Source organism: Ambystoma mexicanum, chromosome 1p, assembly GCF_040938575.1.
Source record: "Ambystoma mexicanum isolate Mex_15411 chromosome 1p, UKY_AmexF1_1, whole genome shotgun sequence".
Classification (NCBI taxonomy): domain Eukaryota; kingdom Metazoa; phylum Chordata; class Amphibia; order Caudata; family Ambystomatidae; genus Ambystoma; species Ambystoma mexicanum.
In genome coordinates, this window is record NC_090921.1 from 953387325 (window position 1) to 953408509 (window position 21185).

General features: G+C 44.1%; 1 protein-coding gene across 1 annotated transcript in view; it reads left to right on the plus strand.

The window, feature by feature from the left end:
- PLLP (plasmolipin) overlaps window positions 1–21185 on the plus strand; it is a 175361-nt gene that overhangs the window by 740 nt on the left and 153436 nt on the right. The window lies entirely within an intron of this gene.

The window sequence follows — 21185 nt, forward strand, 5'->3', positions numbered from 1 at the left end:
ATAGTAAGGTACGCACACAGATATATACAATTTATATATTTGTGTGCATATCTTATGGTTTGCGTACTTTTAAAGCCATCTTCTTTAAACATTTCTAGGTTTATAAACGATGGCTTGAAAAGTACAAAATTCAATCCAGCACTTAGCCATTTTATTTATTTTTTTATTTTTGGATTTATAAAGCGCACTGCAGCCCACAGGCATCGAGGCGCTATAAAAAAGCTTTGACTATGGACAAACTAAAGCCTGGCGTGTCTTTGTCTGCTGGCTAAGCATTATAAAAGATGGCTTAAATTGTGTACTTTTCAAGCCATCTTTTATAAACCTCGAAATATGTCGAGGAGTCCCCAGGGTCGCTGAGGGTTAAAGACACCTCAGCGACCTGGGGAGGGGGTGGTAACAAAAGGACAGTAACGTCCTCTGGTGACCCCTCGCGTGAGGCTGGTCACCAGTGGAATTTACAGTGATTGACAGTCAGCTTGCCTGACTAAATGGCGGGTGCATCTCCCATCGCAGCTGCGGCCACTGTGGGATGTGTCCCGCCAATGTTGTAGTGGGACAGGGGCGTCCCGATAAGGCCCTGGCTCAGCCCCACTTTTTGGAGACTTCCGGGGCCCGGCCCACTTAAAGCACTGACAACACTATTATGCTTCAAGTGATCATTTAGGCAATTGCAGCCACTTTGATACATTTCTAAAAATGTCCTTGAATGCCACGGGGGCTACAGGAAAATTCTTGAAAATGTTCACCAAACCATTTTGAAATGTATCCCCAAACTCTTATGTTTAATGTCACCGTCATCCATCTTTGTAACGTAACCTCAAAGTCTACTGAAACTCTCATGCTCTGTTGTTATCTGTACAAGATTTTTTTGGTAGTTTTTAGGTTAAGCTATTAGGTTGCAGGGTCACCTATAAGCCGGAACTATTGTATTGGAGTACAGCTTAAGAAGGAGATGGGATAGGAGGAGGAACACATCCTGTGAGGGTTGTTTGCGGTTGTATCCACCTATTGACTGCAAATGGCAATGCTAAACACTGTGGACGTTTCCACCCATTTCCTGATCCTCTCTACCCAAAACACATCCTCTTTGAGTTATCTTCACCAGGTAGTAACATTTGTGTTAAGGGTGCCTGCCAGTGTTATTTCAAGGCAGTCTTCTGAGAGTTTGTAGTTTAATTGGAGCTGTAAATGCATGACTGATGCAATAAAAATGTCTTAACTAAGTGTGCCTTCAGCTGCTTTATTTATACACATTGTCCCTCACTGAAAAAAAGCTAACAGTTATGGCTTGTATGCGACTGTTAGATAAGCATTTTTTCCAAGGCACTGCTTTTATATGGGTAGTACTCCCAGCATTTTGCAGCTGCTACCATTAATGGGCAGTTAGTAAAATCACAAGAAGTGAAGTGAGTGGGCACCACTTGGTAATCAATCCACTTGTGTCCAGTATTCAAAATTATAAACAAAGGAAACTTGTTCCAAACAATTTGTATCAAAATATTCAAAAGGAGCTGGCTGCAACGAGTCTGGAGACACCCTAACTCAAAATACATGTGAAGCAGGAGACCGAGTGAAATACCAAGTCACGCAGCCGCTCTCCATAGAACCCAGCATGGGTATTTGGTTAGTCAAAATTGCTGGCAATTCAATCTTGTAGCAACAATAATGCATTTAGTTTAGAAAAGACAAAAAAATTATGTTCTGTTGTTTTTCAAAACTATTTATATCAAAAATAATCTCAAGGAAGAGAAGTCACTAATAGCTTCTTAGTGAGGAAGTAATTGCCACAATTAATTAATCTATCGGACCAAAAATTGCCAATGCATTTTGGAAATTATTTTCCTTCATCGGGCCAGTCTGAGTTTGGTAACTTGGCAAAGTATAATCATGAAAGCCACGTGGCGATCGAAGAAACTCCCTGACAGGGAATGAGGACAGAGAAACAGCCGCAGTCTCTTGCATGCCGGCAACAGGAGAACTTCTCCGCTCCCGTGTGATTCACGCCACATCATTGCCGGCTGTTTCTCTGTCCTGATTCCCTGTCAGGCAGTTTCTTCGAATACCTTTTGCGCTGGGGTATGTTGGAAAAAGTAGCCTCTAAATGACGAGCACCAATTTGTGTTGTATTGTGCACTGACCAATCAGCCTTGGGTTGGTACCGTGTGGCCGGGACCTCTAATTGAAATTAGTGGCACTCATGAGTGATAACAGGCTGGGGGAAGATAGTCATTTCAGTCTGTGACAGAATGGCCGTCTGTGAGGGCGGATAGCTTGAATTCTTTTTAAATGCAATAAAATGATGTGGGTAGTTCTGTTTCTAAAAGTGAGCGTATCAGACCTCACCCCTTAATGCTGCCGGCCAGTAAAAGCATAGCGCCCCCATGTGACTTTGGCCATTCCTGAGGGCAGTTTGACCATGAGTGACTCAATGCACCTAATTTAGATTAGGGATTGGATTCAGGACAGCGAGTCCCAAATACCTTAGATGTTCACATTACTTAATTTGTACTGTTTCCCTATCACTGTACTATTTAGAAACTCCCTCTTGTAGCGATCTCCAACATTTCATAGCCATTACTTCAACCTTAAATTTTGTAACATGTACTTTCTCCCAGGGCCCCAGCTACATTTGAGGGGGGGGTGGGCTTGTAGGGGCCAGCCCATCCCCAGCTGTCGCTTGGCCTCCCAATTAAATAAACCATCTAGCTCCCTCATTTGTGCTCATGTTTTATATGGCATTTATATTTTGTCAGGCAGCAGTTACAGGACGAGGGGCAGTTCGCCCATAATGAACGATGAAGCACTAAGCCGCCGCCCATTATGGATGAGCCAAGTCAGCCCAGTGTAAACACTGAGCACATGCCTAGCAGCTTGTTACACTGCACCATGCAAGACTTGTGGCTTCCTCAGCCTGGCATGTCCCATTGGGGATGCAGGAAGGGGCACTGCATTGCCAGATGTGCATAAGGGGTACACCTGCACCTCATTCTACATTCAAAGGCCCAGGGAAAGAGTGACAAAGGCGCTGCAGCTCCACCACGCGTGTCCAGGTAGCAAGAGGTGGAGCCTGGAGTTTGGACTGGGGTTGCTGGTAAGATAACAAAAACATGCATTTATGTATTTGTGTATGTGTACTGGCAAGGGTTTGGGTCTATGCGTGTGTGTGCATGAGAGAGTATGTTGTATGAGTGAGTTTATGAATGCTGAACAGGTGATTGAGAGTGTTCTTGTGTGGCCATACTGGCCTACATTTGTGAAGCCAGTGTGAATATTTTTTCGTACTGTGGCATGGCATTTTTACTGGCATCAAGGGCAAAACCTTCATAATGTGTACTTAGATGGCCATACTTGCCTTTATTGGACCAGCCAGTATGGACATATTTTCTAACTCTGACATGGCATTGTTTACTGGTATCAAGGTTCAAAGCGTACATTATGAGTATTCTTACATGACAATACTGGCCTCATTTTGGACAGGGTTTCTTACTTAGGAATGAACTGTTTTGCTAGCATCAGGTTTTCATACAGTGGCATGGTATTTTTCCTGGCATAGCCAACAGGAATATATTCTTTTGTGATGATACGTGGCATATATGGTGTTATAACTATGGGGATGACACATTGTCCAACAACCACAACTGCAGCACCTCCCTCAGCAACTGCCTCATGCCAGCCAGTCAGTTAGTCATTAATACATTTAGTGTGTATATGTATGTATTGATAACAATTGGTGCATTAAACATTATAGATAAGCAGCCATGATATGATATAACATTTATAACGCGCCTGTACGCAAGTGTTTCTAGGCTCCACAAGACAAGGGGGGCAGACAGAGGGAAGACAAGAAAAACAATCCTTCTAGGCTTTGTGTTATTCATATCGTGCAAGTGTGACAATGGGAAGTGCAAGGGAGAGGGGAAGGAGAAGTGCGAACAGGGCAGCTTGACTGTAAGTGCAGCTGGGGCAGCACAGCTCTAGGTAAGTTCTAGGAAGCTGGGGGCTGTAGGGGTTACAGCTTACATCCCCTAAGTGCACGGTAGACCAGGAGGCAGTGCAAGGAAGACTGGTCTAGGAGGGGTCTGGTACCCAGGGAGACTCTGAGGGTACCAGGCAAACAGCAGACAGGTAAGTTAGTAGGGAAGCAAGGGAGAGCAGGCAGAGGCGAAAAGGAGAGTGTTGAGCTGCTTCCGGAACTTCAGGTGATCTATCTCAAGTCTGAGAGGGGCATGGAGGACGTTCCAGAGGGAGCACCTGCAGAGGAGAGAGATCTACACCCCACTCTCTGTCTAGAGAAGCGTCTGACCCACAGAGAGTTAAAGGTAGCAGAGAGCAAAGGGCTCTAGAAGGAAGGTATTTTGACAGAGAGAGTAGTTGGATGTAGTGCAGGCTCCGGTCACGGAAAGCTTTGTGCACTATGCAAAGAGTCTAGAACTTGATCCTTGAGCCACCGGGAGCCAGTGGAGAGATTTCAGGGCTGGAGAGATACAGTCCTGGGCTGGAGAGATACAGTCCTTGGCTTGAGGTCAAAGATATGTCTTACAGTCCTGTTCTGGATTAGTTGCAGAGGGTGGAGAATAGAGGCAGGTAGATTGAGAAAGAGGCTGTTGCAGTAGTCCAGCCTGGAGAGAACCAGGGCTCTGAAGACAAAGTGCTTCCGGGGGAAAGTAAGAAAAAGAATACCTCTGAGGAGGTTCAGCTGTAAGTGGGCCTTTTTGGCAAGGTCCGTGATGTGAGGCGAGAAGGAGAGAGTGGAGTTGAAGATGACACCAAGGTTTTTTGCCTCCCTGGAAGGCGAGGGTATAGAGCCTCAGGAGGGCGGCCAGAGAGAGAGAAAGAGAGGGAAAGCGGAAGCATGGGTCCCAATGAGAATGATCACCCTCTTACTGACATTAAGGCAGAGATCCTTGGAGGCACACTAGCCCTGGATCTCGGATAGACAGTCAGGAATGAGCGAGGGAGATGAGGAGGCTGTGGGAAGCCTGAAAGAGAGCTAGTGTCATCTGCATAATACTGAAAGTTAGAAGAGAAGGTGGGGATTAAGTGGGCCAAAGGGGCAAATAGACATTGAAGAGTCAGGATGATACGATAGAGCCCTGGGGTACACCACATGTGGAGAGAGAGGTGGTGGAGAGAAGGGACCCATGTTGGACCTGGGAGGGTCGATCCAGGAGGACGGAGGTCAGCCACACCAGGGCCTGATCTGTGATGCCCGGGTTCACACGGAGTCAGGGTGATCAGGGTGGCATGACTGACTGTGCCGAAAGCAAAGGAGAGGTCAAGGAGGATGAGGACAGAGGGAGAACAGGAATCAAGATTAGAGAGCAGATCATCATGGGTGTTCAGGAGAGCATTTCCCATGCCTCTGGCTGCTCTGAAGCCAGACTGATGGCCATGGAGACAGCCAAAAGATTCAGTGTGGAGAGTAAGCTGGGAGATGGCTATCTTTTCCAGGAGTTTGCCCAGGAAAGGAGTGATAGAAATTGGGCGATAGTTTGTCAGACAGGTAGGATCGGCAGAAGGCTTTTTATGGGGGTGGTGCACAAGGGAGTGCTTGAGGAGAGAGGGGAAAGATTCAGTGGCGAAAGAGTGATTGCAGAAATCAGCCAAGGCTGGAGCAAGGGTGGAAACGGTGGTCCTTGATAGTTCTGGAAGAGCAGGGAAGCACCTGTTTGGACGACACTCAGACTTGTCTAGAAACATTGTTGGGTGTTGTCAAAGAGAAGGTGGAAAAAGGAAGAGGAGAGGGAGAGGCAGCTTGAGGGGGCCTAAGTGAGTTAGAGGAAGCGGAAAGTGAGGACATGATGTCCTGATTTATTGTGATGAAATGAGAAGCCTGCACCATGCAGAGGGCCTGAGAGGGAACAGGAAAGGTGGAAACTGCAGTAGGATTGGCCAGCTCCTTGCAGATTTTAAAGAGTTTGGCCATGTTGTTAGATGCCGCAGAGATGCGGGCTTGGATATTGACCCTCTTCTTGGAGAGGACAGAGAGTCTGTATTGTCTTTGGAGCAGGAGGCAGGCCAATTTGTCAGAGGGTACATCTGAAGCCCTCCACTTCCTCTCACCCACCCTGCAATTGCATTACAGGGTGGCAAGGTCAAAGTTATACCAAGGGTGGCACTTGGAGACAGGTTTCAGGTGGATTCTCATTATGGGGACAAAGATGTCCAGAGTGTTGGATATAGAAAGATGCAGGTGAGATAGGACTGTGTCAGAGTGCGAGTCGGCTGCAGGTGTAGGGGGGGCAGAGAAAGTAGAGGCAAAGGCTTCCACTGACACTTGCTTCATGGGCCGAATGAATGAGAAGGAAGGTGGCAGTGTTGGGGTAGGTTTTGTCTGCAGGACAAGGTGTTTCAGGTGGGAAGAGACCAGAAAGTGGGCAGGCCAAGAGAGAGGAGTGGTCAGAGGGTTAGAGAGATGGATTTCCGAGGAGATGAGAACAACCAAGGTGTGTCCGGCCGAGTGTGTCAGACCAGAGTGTAGAATGGAAAGGGAGAGAGTCATAAAGGTTACAAAAGAGCTCAGGGGAGGGATTAGAGACATCCATGTGGATGTTGAGGTTTCTGAGGAGGAGAAGCTGAGAGGTAGAGGCAAAGAGAGAATAGGAGAGATCAGCCCATTCAGAGAGGAAGAAGGTGATCCGACCAGGTGGCCTGGAGATGGGGGCCATAGTCAGACAGAGGCCAGGAGAGATAGAGAGCCTACAGACCAGGCATTCAAAGGAGGAGTATGTCTGCGTAGGAATGAAAGAAACTGGGACCCACTACTGGAAAGATCAGGGCCACTCTGCCTCTGGGCCAGTTGTTCCTGGGCTCGGAGAGGATCTTGTAGCCCTCACGGAGGAGAGGGTCAAAACCTGTGACCGAGCTGGCCGTGAACCATGTCTCAGTGGGAGCGAGAACATCCAGGTCAAGATCTTCAAGGAGATGGCAGACGTGGAGCATATGTCACGTATAAAAAAAAGTATACTGCATATGATCTTTTCCTTAGTAAATAATTAGCATAAAAATCGGTATTTAAGACTAGATATAAATCTATTCTGTGTGTACATTACATTGTCACTCTATCATTAGCCCAAAGAAAATTGATTGTCAGCCGGCACTGTCGAATGTTTCGGTGCCTAAAAAGTGGAAATGGTATGTTGTGTCTAAAAGCCTGAAAAACACACAACGCGCAAGGAACTCTCCGGCGTGAATGGGCAAAAATGTCAAAATGCTTACATCGAGACTTGCTGGTTACTCGACCAAGTTGGCCACCTAGCATTAATATCGAGACAATTATATCAGAGTCTAGTTATTTGACATCTAGCACAAGGTAATCATGCAGTCCAGCAGAACTAGAAATTGTCAAAAGTGCATTGTTAAGAGGTTTGCAGTATCTCTTGTATTTTTAAAATTAACATTTTCTTCAATTGCAAAAAATAGGTAATAGAAAAAGAGACTTGTATCTTAAGTAGAACCTTGTGTACATAGCTCAACCATGGAACCTTCATACCCCATTCATCGTTTAACAAGTTACTCAAGATCAAGATAAGTAGCTTGGATTTCCTGTTTGCCACAATCCCAAGAGTGACACTGCAGCAACCTTGATCTGGTGTTATAGGTAGCAAAGACTAGCCTCATTGTGTGTGCAGGGAAGCACCAGTGGCCTGTGAGAAACCTGATGGTATTCTCCCACCCAATCCCTCGGGATCTTCCATTCAGGAGGCCAAGGAAGGGCCATCGCTTTTTCTGGAGGGTCACAAGGGATTGGGAGGAGGATACTCGAAGGGTGAGACATGGTATTCCTCCAGTCCCAAAATGACCCCAACCTACTCTCCCTCAGCCTTTAGGAGGTATCCCCAATCTCACCCCATCTCCCCCTCTCCATTTCCAACAAATACTGAGATGAGGAAGAGGCAACTAAGATTAGTAAAGATTACCCATAGGAATAACATGGGGTAAATAAGGGAAACCTACCATAGAAAACTCAAGTTGTCCCACTAAAGGAGTCAAGCAGGGTCATGCATTCAATAGCAACCATTCACACCTGACTCCACTTGACTGGTCTTTTCACTAGAAAAGGTATGGTCTTAAACAGATGGATGAGCGAGTAGGAGAGCACGCAGAAGAGCAAGTTGGAAGGAGAGCCGAGATGCCAGAGCTCCCCAGGACCAGAGGCCGAGATGGTGAGAAGCTGCATTTCGTAAGAACAGAACTGTGGAAAGGGAGCCGTGTCTGCAGGGAGCCAAGAAGAGTCTGTGTGTGGGAGCCGAGTGGTGTGCAAATCCCCTGCAAAACCTGTGAATGCGAACGCTTGTTCCCCTGGGCCGGTGCGACAACCCAGATGCCTGAGGGTTCATAGCGCTATATAAATAAAACATTATTATTATTATTTAATCCTCGTTCTACCATGAGAACAATTGGGTATAATAGGGTCAGATAGAGGAATTTGCTCTGACTTATGGCTTGAATGCCCGAGGGCAAGCGTTAAATGCATAGTGGTCACTCTCAGGTCATGGCAATATATCAAAAGATTTCACGGCCTCCCAATTAGGGAGATTCAAAAAAGATGTAATCAATATAGCTCTGTTGGGCCCATACTAACGGCAGAGGCCTGGGGAACATCGCCTACCCCTCGGCCATTGCATGCTCTAACACCCAATCCAAACACAACTGAGGCTAAGTCCAATGCATATTTATATTACTGAGTTGTCTTAAGTGGGACTAAAGATGGTATATTCCAAACCTCAGCTTCCTCTTCCATGAACTCAAGCAGTTCTAGCTGAGGTTCTAGTTGTAAATTAATATCCCCATTATTAAAACCACTCCAAGACTGAAGTAAGGTGCATTCCAACGATACAGTGTTAATTCAAGATGAGACATGGTCTGCGTGGCAAGTTTGCCATAAGGGTGATTGTACACGTTAGCTAGGATCAAATCATTTTGATGCCCAAATTGAATATTCATACACAATAAGTCTGCATTAGAATTGGCAAGTACTTCAACCTTGGCATTAAGTCCCGTTTTAAGCCATCTAGTTAAATTCCCCCTTGGTGTCCCTACGAACCATCAGCCCTAACAGCTAGTATATCAGAATTAGCATATTCTTCCAGTGTCACAGACTCAAGAGCCTATGTCACCTGGAAACGGATGATATCATACATACGAATACATTAGGCCCAGTTGGAATCGTCTCTTAACCCTCCAAGGGCAGAAATGTTCCAGGAAAGCACCTTGAGCTCATCAAGGTCCCTGGCGGGGCAACGGATAGGCAGGGGACAATTAGCCTGTAGGGTAACTTGCAAATGGAATCGCTTCCCACAGGGGGGGGCGAATATAAAATATCAGTCACTTGGCTCTTTGCTACCCCTAAATGAGGCAGAAGTGGGCAGTGTCCCTTTTGATGTTAATTTCCAGCCCAGGTGGAAGTGGATGGCTAATATGTTGTAGGCCATATTATGATCGAAAAAGGAGATTTTAAGATAATCTCTAACGTTCGCCGATGGATTAGGCAAACGGTCCACATGCCTGATGTTGTTTCCAATAATGAAACAACAAACTTTTTTGCTTCTAAGCCAATGTATACGCTTGTTTTTTTAGTGTGTCAACTACCTCTTTGGCCATCCTGCTAACTTTGGGACATTCATTAGGTACAGGGCATCCACACTGTGGGTATTCATTGGAAAATGGGGAATGCTGCCTAATGGCACTGTGCTGCAGACTGCCTCAGAACTTACTAGTACAATTTACAAAAGTAACTGAAAAAGGAGTGTCGACCAATCAAGAATTAATGCAATTTATACTGGGCCCAGGTGCAGCTGGGAAAGCAAAACTCACACAGAATGAGGAACTGAACTGAATGAAAGGCGCTGTGGAAGATACACCGCTAAAACAAGAGCTTTTGTAATTATGCAAACTAATTAGCATCAAACCACATTGCAACATTAGGTTAGCCCTCCATGTGAGGCTAATTGGTAGAGTTACGTCATTCCCCCTATAGTGGCAGATACATTATTCTGAAATGATTGGGTCCAGCAAAGCTTGCCACGCCACCCTCGACCACCTCTGTGATGTCACAGTCCAACCTCTAATTCCCACATCATAGTGCCAAAACATTGAGACATTTGAAATGACCAGTGGATCTTTATTAATCTGCCGCCGGTCATCTCCATTAGTTTCTCATGGGAATACAAACGATCATGATACTGGAGGGGCCTTGAACCATTGACAAGTTACTGTTTTAATGTTGCATTTTAGGAATTCTTTGAACCTCTTTCCCAGGCGCACATGTGCAAAGGGTCAATTTGAAACCGCCACAGGACATTTTGAAACTGTCAGTAGACCAGTTTCATAAACTAATATGCCGAATTATAAAATGGTTGTGCATTTGCTGCCTTTTACCGGCACCCACTAGCTTTGCTTCCTGACCTCAAAAGTATCAAAAGCTGTTAGTTTCTTACTGTATGATCCTGGGAACGTATAATTTGCAATATGCTGCCAGCCTTTGCAGCTGTTAAGCAAGTTAATAAAAATGTGAATTTGTTTCTAGTGGAAAGCATGCTCTGGGGCCTTTTTACACTTACACTGCCTCGGTCTACTGTTAAGCCCCATATACTTACCTGTAACCTATCTTTATTGCCTTTATGATATATGCTTAAAACTGTATGGCTATCAACAAAGCCCCAACCCATCTTAATGGGCTAATCCCGCAACTGATAAGTTTGCAGCTTTTTACCACGCTAAACTTGCATTTTTACCACAGTACCTTGCCCAAAACATTACTTCCGACTATGGGAGTAATTAGAGAAGGCTGATTATTGGGCGCAGATTTTACTCTCCCACCGGATTTAGCCTGGGGAGGGGCGGATGTCTTCTTGTACATTTTCCAATAGCATCCTGCACTGCCGGTAATGCATTACCTGACTTAAAAACATACTCATTGGTATTAGGCCCTTAGGTGCTTGAAGCCAATAATTCATCAGGGGGGGGGTGAATAGTTGAAGTAAAATTTCCCTTATTAAAAGTATTAGTATCCCTGGCGAAGGAGCAGACAGTATGCATAAGCTCTTCAATAAGCAATAGCAGGGATTTAATTTACAATGCCAAATTAGCACAAGTGGGACAGATATATATGGGGTGAGAGGTACCTTTACAAGAAAGTACAAAGAGTAAGTACTTAATTTCAGTAATTAGGATGTTTTTCTACTCTAATTGGCTCTTTTTTGTACACTTTTTTTTGGGGCAGCTTCGAGGTGAAATAGACTGGTTAGTCTTTATATTAGACATATCAACAGAGAGAAGGGGTACTGCCCATACTTAACTGTTGTGCTTGGGTGTTAGGTTATGTTAATGGGCATTTTTATAGCGCCTTTCACCATTGGTATGGTCTCTATACGCTGTAGGTTGTACGACCCCAGGGATCAAGTGAGATAAAGCAGTAAATAGTGCATGCATGCACTCTGTATGTATGCAGCTAGATTGGCTTTCCTGTGGTTGATGGCTGCATTCTAATGCTGGAAGTAGTGTGCAAGGTATGTGAGACAGATAGTATGTGTGTAGCTAGGCCGAATTGTCACAGGGGTAGCTCATTTCTAGTGGAGGTGTTGCTAATATTTGAGATTATGTGTGCAGCTAGGTCGAATTTATGGTGGGGTATAGCGGCATTCTAAAGGTTGTTATGGTGTGCAAGGTGGTGTGTAATTATGTGTACAGCTAGACCAGATTGATCGTGTGGAATAGCTGCATTCTAGTGTTGTCGGTGCTGAATGGAGAGTCAGGGTAGTGGGAGGTATGTGCGAATATCCGTGGGGTTGGACGAGGCCTCCTTCGCCCTGATTGTCTTCCTGTGCCTACCGAATTAACTGTGCTCCCCTTTATAGGCATCTGATGCGTTAGGAACCTCCAAGTCCAGTACAAACTCAGCACTATCTGCTACCCACTCACTCAGGTGAAATGCAGTTTTGGCTAACTTGGACAGTCAGGCAAAATGCAATATTGGGCTACCATACTCAATCAGGTGAAATGCAGTTTGAGGCTCACTAGCAGAGTCAAACAAGATGCAAAATTAGGCTACCCTACTCAATCAGGCAAAACGCAGTTCTAGGTCAACTCGCACGTTCAGGCAAAATGCAGTAATGGGCTTACTAGCAGAATTAGGCAAAATGCACAGTAGTGCAAAATACAAACAACCAGAGATGCACAGCAGTGGGAATAGCACCAAGATTTGGAACACGCTCTAGTGGAAATGCACTTAGATTTGAGACACACAGCAGTGGAAAAATGCACCTAGATTTGAGACACACAATAGTGGAAAAAGCTGATTAGTATGGAGCTGCCCTTTACCTCTAGCCCTTCACTGGCTGTCTGCATGGGCAAGGCTGGCCTTAGCCTCCGAGCTATGAGGGCTTCCTGAGAGACCAGCAAGCCAATCAGAGAGGGTGGGTGGTGGGAACAGGGCCGTGTGGGAAGGGAACGGAGCACGGAACTGGTGTGCACGACAGGGGAGGCACACCTGGTGCAACAAATTGTTTCCATAAAGATGTGGGCAAAATAATTAATGGGATGATGCCCGGGTGAATAAAACAATAAAGGAATGCTGCAGGCCATGAGGATAATTGAGTAATGCTGGGACAAGGAGATAATTAAAAAAGAAACATGCAGGGAGGCGGCAAGTTGGAAAGGCCTCACCTGGACGCCATAAGGTGCTGGTGCATGTGTTCGCTAGTGCCTGGGAGCAGGAAGTGAAGAGAAGGCCTGCCTCAGTGTGGTGTTAAACTGCTGGACTTCCCCCACCAAAACCAGCAAGCCAAACATGGAGGTTGGGAGGCAGGAACAGGGGCGTGAAGCAGGGATAATATTGCAGGAAATAATTACTGAATTTACAAAGATGAAAAAATATTGCTAGAATTAGATCAGCAGAAAAAATATATCGAAATGAAGTGTAATGATAGGAGTGAGTTTTAGGTGTTAAAAAACTGATTTAGGTTAAAATTGGGATAAAGAGGAGTGATATGAGAGTTTAGGAGAGGTAAGAGGGTGTGGGGGGGTCCCCCCAAAAAAAGGTCTTTTTACAATGGGCAATGTAAAAGGCATGTCGATATTTTTTCTTGCAATATTTATTGCACTTTGTAATTGTACGTCCCTGTTGCTTCAGAAATAGCATCACACTAAACCAAATAACCTTTGTGCAGGACAGGGTGCTGAATATGAATGGTGTATAATGCCACCAACGTGCTCTGAATCTTCTTTTGAATTAATGTGCTGTCAGATTATGTAGCAAGCAGATAATACACAGGAAAACCCCAAACGCACCTTGAAGGCGCAACCTACAAAAAGTACAATATACAATAACAATGATCCTAAAAACCATACATCTAAAAAGAGTTACTGCCGTAAAATTAGTATATAAAAACAAATATCTATTTGATAAATCAGGCATCAAAACAAAGAATGCTTGGAGAATCAGATGAAGATAATACACAGGGCGAATGGGGGGCGCTTGACTGTTAAGAGGGTAGCTTTAGTCCGTCTCCCTCTCTGCTCCACCACTCACATGTCCAGGGGCCTTGCTAATTAATGACCACTAAGTCCACTGGTCCACCGAACAACTTTTCTAGCAGTTCCGCCTCAAGGGGCAAGCTAGTAATGAAGTGGCAGCCGAGAAGCTAACAGTTAAAGAAAAGACTCCAACTTTCAAACAGCAAGCAGCAATCAATACGGCACAAGCTTGGCTCAATGCAGGCTTACTGGGTGGGAGGCTCAGCTATGCCAATCTGGGCAAGGGTTCCATGCCAGAGATCAAAGTCTAAAGTGCAAGGATACAAGAGTGAACGGCATGAACACCTTGCAGGTGCCAACACCCGCGCCCTTAGCTCCCAGTGGGCTTCGGCACTGCAGGGAGCTGGCAAGGATCAAATAGGCAATGGGGCATGTCCCCAGAATGCTGCTTCCAAGCCGCTCCATTCAGCTCCTTCCTCCACACCCTGCGTCTCTGGAGAATAGCTCAGGGGGTCTCCGGAGGATAGCTCAGGGGCAACGTGCTTGCCTTGGAAGCAAGACGACATGGAGAAACACAGCTTCGATCCCCGGGTCCGTGCTTAGAAACCTCTGGGTATTAAGCATGTTATAAATAACCAATTACAATTACAGGTGCCACCACCCGCACCCTTAGCTCCCAGTGGGCTCCACATTCCAGTATTTAGAATTGAGGATGGGCAGAGAGAGCGATGTTGAGAGGCAGATGAACACATCATCCACAGCATCGGCCCCTCCCCCGCCTCAATATTGTAGGGATGGAAGATTTGCACCCTTTAATATTATTACTTACACGCAATAGACGCTAGAATACATATACTCAATATGTATGCCGAAACGCAAGATGCATAAGAATGTAGATAATGTGCTTGCTCACCTCAGAGACATAATAACTGGCTGCCATTTCGGAGAGCATGTACTGCGCATCCACGTTAGAGTGAATAAAGGATTCAGGGGGATCTCCGGCACTGCAGAGAAAGTTAGCATAATCACTTACAATGAAGATTTGTGTGAACCAGATGAGCTAATTGGCTCCCCGTCCAATGCTAATAGAGGGGAGGGAGGCTTGGCTAGCTATAAAGTAGAACAAAAGATAACAGTTCCCAAGTGCAAGACATATTTCTCTTAGATTAGGTAGAAGAAGAAACAACCTTTGGGTGCTGGGTGCCAGTTAATGAAAAGTTTAAAAACGCATGAGGAGTAACTCGACCAAGCCTCCAGGGACCAGAGAAAGCAATAACACCTTGGTGTTCTCCCAAGTAGATCCTGGGAACCCCTTATTCAGGTGGCCACAAAAAGACTAGCCCCCTCTTACCCCAACCCTGAAGGCAAACAAGCAGGGAAAGATCACCTGGGCGGGGGAACCCGGGGTTATGCTCGGAGAAATGCCCCAGGTGAAAAGCAGTATTGTGCCAGAGAAGGGGAGGAGGGTGAGATATTGGAGGCTTTCATAGGCTGTATTGCATCTGCCTCCCTTCCTCCCATTAGATCTCTCCGGCCCAGATCCAACAACCGCTCCGTAAATAATCAATCCTCTAAGGTCCCAAACCCCGGTTACACCCAAAAAGCATAACTCCCAGTATCCTTATTTCACGGATCTGCATTCGAATACTCCCTATCCTTCTTCTTCCCGTCCCTCTGATTATTATTGTTTTCCGCACTCCCATCCTGATCAGACAAAACATTACAATTCCCACAATCCCCTTTGTTCATGTCATGATCCCAGCTATTCCCGCTTACCCCGCATACCCTGCCAATCCTGTCCCTCTGATTATCATTTTCCGGATTCTCACAAACCCTCCTGTTTATTTCGCAAATCCTGCAAAACCTACTCCCCAGAGGTTATCACAAACCCTAATCCTAGGGTTTTAATTCCATGTACTACCTCTTTCCCTTCCGACCTTGCAGAATATTTGGAAACTCTACCATGCGCTTTATGCCACACTCCAACCCCTCCCTTTTCCAACATGAACACCTTTGCACAACGAACATGTGATCAAAACCGGACTAATGTTAAACCTGTTTACCTGACATGTCCCAACCCAAGGGTCAGGCAAAGTTAGGCAATGAACCTGAATCATGCAAACCTGACAGCTCTTTCCGTTCCCCACAGGGATAAAAGGTGGGGCAAGAGAGCGCAGTACGAGCAAGACAAACACAGCAGATAGCACAACGAGATGGCTAAGGAGGCGCAGCGGTTCAAGAGAAGTAGAAAGGCTACAGGAATCGAGAGGGTGGCGAGGAGAGAAGTGACCTTGCCCTTGCCCTTTTCGTACTACCCCCACGGAACCTTTGAGGAAGAAAGCCTAGGACCGCGAACAATAGCACAAGTGTCTTGCAGCAAATGTCAACGGTACACGGGGCAAGCCTATGCCGATAAGCAGGAGCGAGGGAATCTCCCGCGCCCATGGTACCGGCCTTGACCCCAGAGCGAAAAGCCAAGCGGTTCATCACAGCCAGTGAGTCGAGGGGAGAACCGATAAGAACTGGGCTGTGCTGAATGAGAATTGCAGGAGTGGCAAGTAACTTGAGAAAAATAAGGTGTCTTCACCTTATTTAAGACTGATGCTCACAGTTGGCCCTTGTCAGGTCTGCACAGGTAAATAGGATGCTTTTCAAAGTATTTTTCTTTTTCAAAAATACACAAAATCAGTAAAATGTTTCATGAGGGAAATCTTTAATTCACATTTCTAATTTTCCGTGTCTCGTATTTTACTCTTATATAGTGAGGCAACCAGTAAATACGTAGGTCAATACATTATTTGTGTTTCTTGTTTCTCCTTTTTGACTACTACCATCCGGATCTACTTGGGGTATGTGTTTTACTTTTTTATGGTAATATGATGTATTGTCCTACTTGTTGCAACAGTTTAGAAATATTGAATATGATTTAAAGTACAGCCCTGAAGATGGTCATAGACCGAAATGCATTGGCACATGTACTTATTAACAAACCAACCTACCTATTTACTGGTTGCCTCACTATATAAGAGTAAAATACGAGACACGGAAAATTAGAAATGTGAATTAAACATTTCCCTCGTGAAACTTTTTACTGATTTTGTATATTTATGAAAAAGAAAAATACTTTGAAAAGCATCCTATTTATGAAAAGCATCCTATTTACCTGTGCAGCCCTGACAAGGGCCAACTGTGAGCATCAGTCTTAAATAAGGTGAAGACACCTTATTTTTCCTTTTTTTCTTGTTTTTGAGGTCCGGATGCCAAAGGACCTTTTCAAGACTGATAGCTCCAGAACAAAGTAGCTCTGAACTAATCAACAGATGAAACTGATTACAGTATAAATTACTGTGGTGCCCACCTATACTTTGTATTTCTTGAACTTGGTCTAGGCATATCCAAGGTGGAGGCACACATTTTGAAACATTGAAGAATTTCAATTAGAAAGAATGTCATTTGCCGACATAGAAGGCTTAACGACAAACAGAGCAGAAACATTAGGCTTCACAGCCGAGGAGGCAAACGAAATATTTGGTCTGATTACTGACAGCGGATTCAGTGCAACAAGCACTAATAAACAAGATTCAACTCGTCAAATTAAACAATTGGAGTATCTAATAAGGAAGGAGATTAATCGCAAACTCCATGCGATTACGCTGGGGAGATACCATAAAAGCCAAAGAATACCAAGAGATCTACGTATACAGCTGCGACCCACCCTATGCAAGGAGAGTAAAGCTTTTGTAAAAAAAATGGGAAGCCATACTCAATAAATGTTCCTTAAATCTGATCCTACTTACTATACAAGAATTGGCCAAGAATTTTAAAGAGTTGGGAGAAGAGACCCAGGAAATAGAAAAAGAATTAGTGGCAACCCTCAATCGCGAGGAAGTTGACTCTATTCTAGAAGATATTAACAATAAATTGTCCGGATATAAAACAGAACTGGAGGGTAAGAAAATTTGAAAATTTAAATGAGATGCATACGATTATTTGAAGGATGAAGTATATAGTTGGATGGAGAAATATGGTCCCCCACTAAGAAAACCTAAGACAAATTATACCAGTGAAACATCAAGCTCCGGCAAGGTAAAGAAAGAGAAACAACCAACCAAGGAGAGGAAGCCACCCCGGGAACAGCAGAAACACCCATAGAGACAGTGTGCCTTTTTTAGGAGAAGGAAGAAGAGAACACGAAGGGGGAAAAGAAAAACAAAGAGGAAGAATGAACACAAGGCTACAACAGAAGAAAACATAGTGATCAATTTGTCCTCAAGAATCCTTACTTTGAATGAAACTAAAACTTTACAAAAAGGACACAGCTTCGTCCCAACCTACAACAGTACCTTATTCGATTCTAAAATAGAACCATACAAATTGGTTCACAAAATGAAATTGAAAGTGTTCTTTAGCGAACTGGAAGATGACAACCCTAGAGATATAGACGATTTGGATCTTAAGGAAAAAGTAATTTCATTCCACTGATAACTGTTCCTTCTGTAGATATCTTCCAAAAACAGGTGACAAGAGACCTGGAGAAAGTCAAAATCAAACACCCCGGGAATCAGAATATGAAACCTCATGAGCTCAAACTGATTAGGAACCTATATGGAGACGACTCCATAACGATAAGATCTGCCGACAAAGGAGGTGGCTTGGTACTTTTAAACACCAGCGACTATGAAGATGAGTGCATAAAACAACTTGGTGACATCAACACCTGTGCTCCACTTAACTCGGATCCCACAGAAGAAATTCGATGTAACTTAGAGAAACATTTGGAAAAGGCAGAACTCAAATGGATCAACCACAATACAAAGAAATTCCTGACGAACACACATCCTATGATACCTCACTTTTACACTCTTCCAAAGATACATAAGGACATGCAAAAACCACCGGGAAGACCTATAGTAGCAGGAATCAATAGTATTCTGGAACCACTTGGCAAATAGACTATTTTTTACAACCACTTATCCAAAAAAACAGCACTTATATCAAAGATTCCACACATTTCCTACAACATCTGAGAGCCGTCCCATTTAATATCAACAACATCTTTTTCACAGTTGACGTCAAAAGCCTTTACACGTCTATCCCTCACGATTATGTAGGGAAGCAGTAGAATGGATACTATTGGAGGAAGGTGAAATACCTGCACAAAAAGAATTTATCATGGCACCTCTTGAATTCATCAGTAATAATTCATATTTTCAGTACAAGAACTTATATTACTTGTAAGTTGCGGGTACAGCTATGGGGGCCACCATGGACCCTGCATAGGCGAATGCATTTATGCATACATTTGAAACTGAACATATCCTTCTGAATCATCTATGGAACCAAGACCTTATCATCTGGATTTGATACATCAATGATATTTTTGGTATTTGGAGAAGCACAGAAACACGACTCCTTGAATTCTTTGGCTATATTAACAACGTAGACCCACATATACAGTTTACATATGAATACTCACGTAAGTCCATACATTTCCTAGATGTGGAGATAAAAATCACAGAAACAGAATACCAGACGACGATCTATCGGAAGAGTACAGACAGAAACAGTTTGTTACAAAGACTAAGCTTCCATCAACCTAGCCTGATTAAAAATCTACCTTATTGTCAAATGCTCAGAGTGAAGAGAATAGTCAGCAACCAAAGAGACTATGAAGCAGCCGTAAAAGGCAAGAAATTCTTGACACGAGGATATTCAGAGGAAGAAGTAACATCGGTGGAATTACGCACAGCCACACCAAACGGAGAAGATCTACTCAAGCCGAGAACAACCAAGAAGGACACTACACCACCACTTGTTTTTGTATCTAAGTACTCATGCCAGAGCAATCAAATTAAGGCAATTATCAAGAAAAATTGGAACACTGTAACATGTGACAAAAGGGTTGAGCACCTGTTCAAAGAAATTCCTACGTTTACTTACCAACGAAGTACAAACCTAAAAGACAGATTAATCCACACCAGACCACCACAGAAGAAGAGAAACACAGACCACATAGGAACATTCCCATGCCTGAATTGCAGCAGTTGTAGCTACATTATGAAAGGAGAAACAGTAAACCTTCCTTCCCCCGGAGAGAAGATTAAACTTGGATGTTATGCAACTTGTGATACACCAGGGATTATTTATGGGATCAAATGCCCATGTGGTCTGTATTATGTGGGCCAAACACAGCGCACAGCAAAGGCAAGGTGGAATGAGCACAGATCCTTTATCAGGAATAAGACTACAATCTCAGCAGTGGCCAGACATTGGCAGAACAAGCAGCACAGCTTGGCCCAAATTAATTTTGTAATCATAGAAAGAGTCCAAAGAAGAGAGAAGCATGAAGATTTACTTGATCAACGTGAGACATTTTGGATCGACAGACTGAGCTCTCTGACACCTAAAGGAATGAATGAGGAGATCAGCTACATATGCTTCTTCTGACCCAGAGAGAAGTATTTTCTAAACCTGAACATTGAGAACTTTCATTATGTATTGTTGATTCTATGATATTCAAATGTGGTGTTTAGGTTTTATTCAAAGAAATGCAAGACTTCCCTCATCCTTATTTAGATTTTCCAATCGAGTTATGAATATATAGCTTCAGTATCCATGTCAACTGTAGGACAATAATAGCGAAAACCTTGGTCATTTGACTTTGAAGAGTGAGAGGGCATTGTTGATAAGCATCATTATCCCCCCGTTACGCATCCACTCACCCCATGATTGATTAAGACGGTAGCTTTCAAACTGCCACCATATGCTTCATTACTATCAATTAATTAGTTTTAGATAGCATCTACGCACACACACGTACGTAGCTACCAAAGCATTGTGTGTTCCCATGGTGACAACCCCGCCCTTCCGTGACCTCACAGAGAGGTGGGGCCCGAGGCGTACATTCGGCGGCATTCGCGCTGCTGCCCATCGTCCCGCACCCGTTTCCATGGGAATGTAGCATAGCGTCTGCACTCGCGCGAGCAAGCAGGTAAGAGACCTCCATGCACACTGCACAGAAGAGACACCCATCACATATAAGGGCTTTGACAGTCTTTTCTCATGTTTAACAGGAACGTTGGACACAACAAAAATGATGTACACGTAGCCGTGAGGATAACAACAGCACAGAAGGTACAGATTGTTCAGATTCACACGGTAGAAATACTTGTCTATTACAATATATAGCGCGGCTGCCCTTATTTGTGTTTCTTGTTTCTCCTTTTTGACTACTACCATCCGGATCTACTTGGGGTATGTGTTTTACATTTTTTCTGGTAATATGATGTATTGTCCTACTTGTTACAACGGTTTAGAAATATTGAATATGATTTAAAGTACAGCCCTGAAGATGGTCATAGACCGAAATGCATTGGCACATGTACTTATTAACAAACTGACATACGTATTTACTGGTTGCCTCACTATATAAGAGTAAAATACGAGACACGGAAAATTAGAAATGTGAATTAAACATTTCCCTCGTGAAACTTTTTACTGATTTTTGTGTATTTTTGAAAAAGAAAAATACTTAGGATGCTTTTCAATTTACCTGTGCAGCCCTGACAAGGGCCAACTGTGAGCATCAGTCTTAAATAAGGTGAAGACACCTTCTTTTTCCTTTTTTTCTTGTTTGTGAGGGCGGGATGCCGAAGGACCTTTTCCAGACTGATAGCTCCAGGATAAAGTAACTCTGAACTAATAAC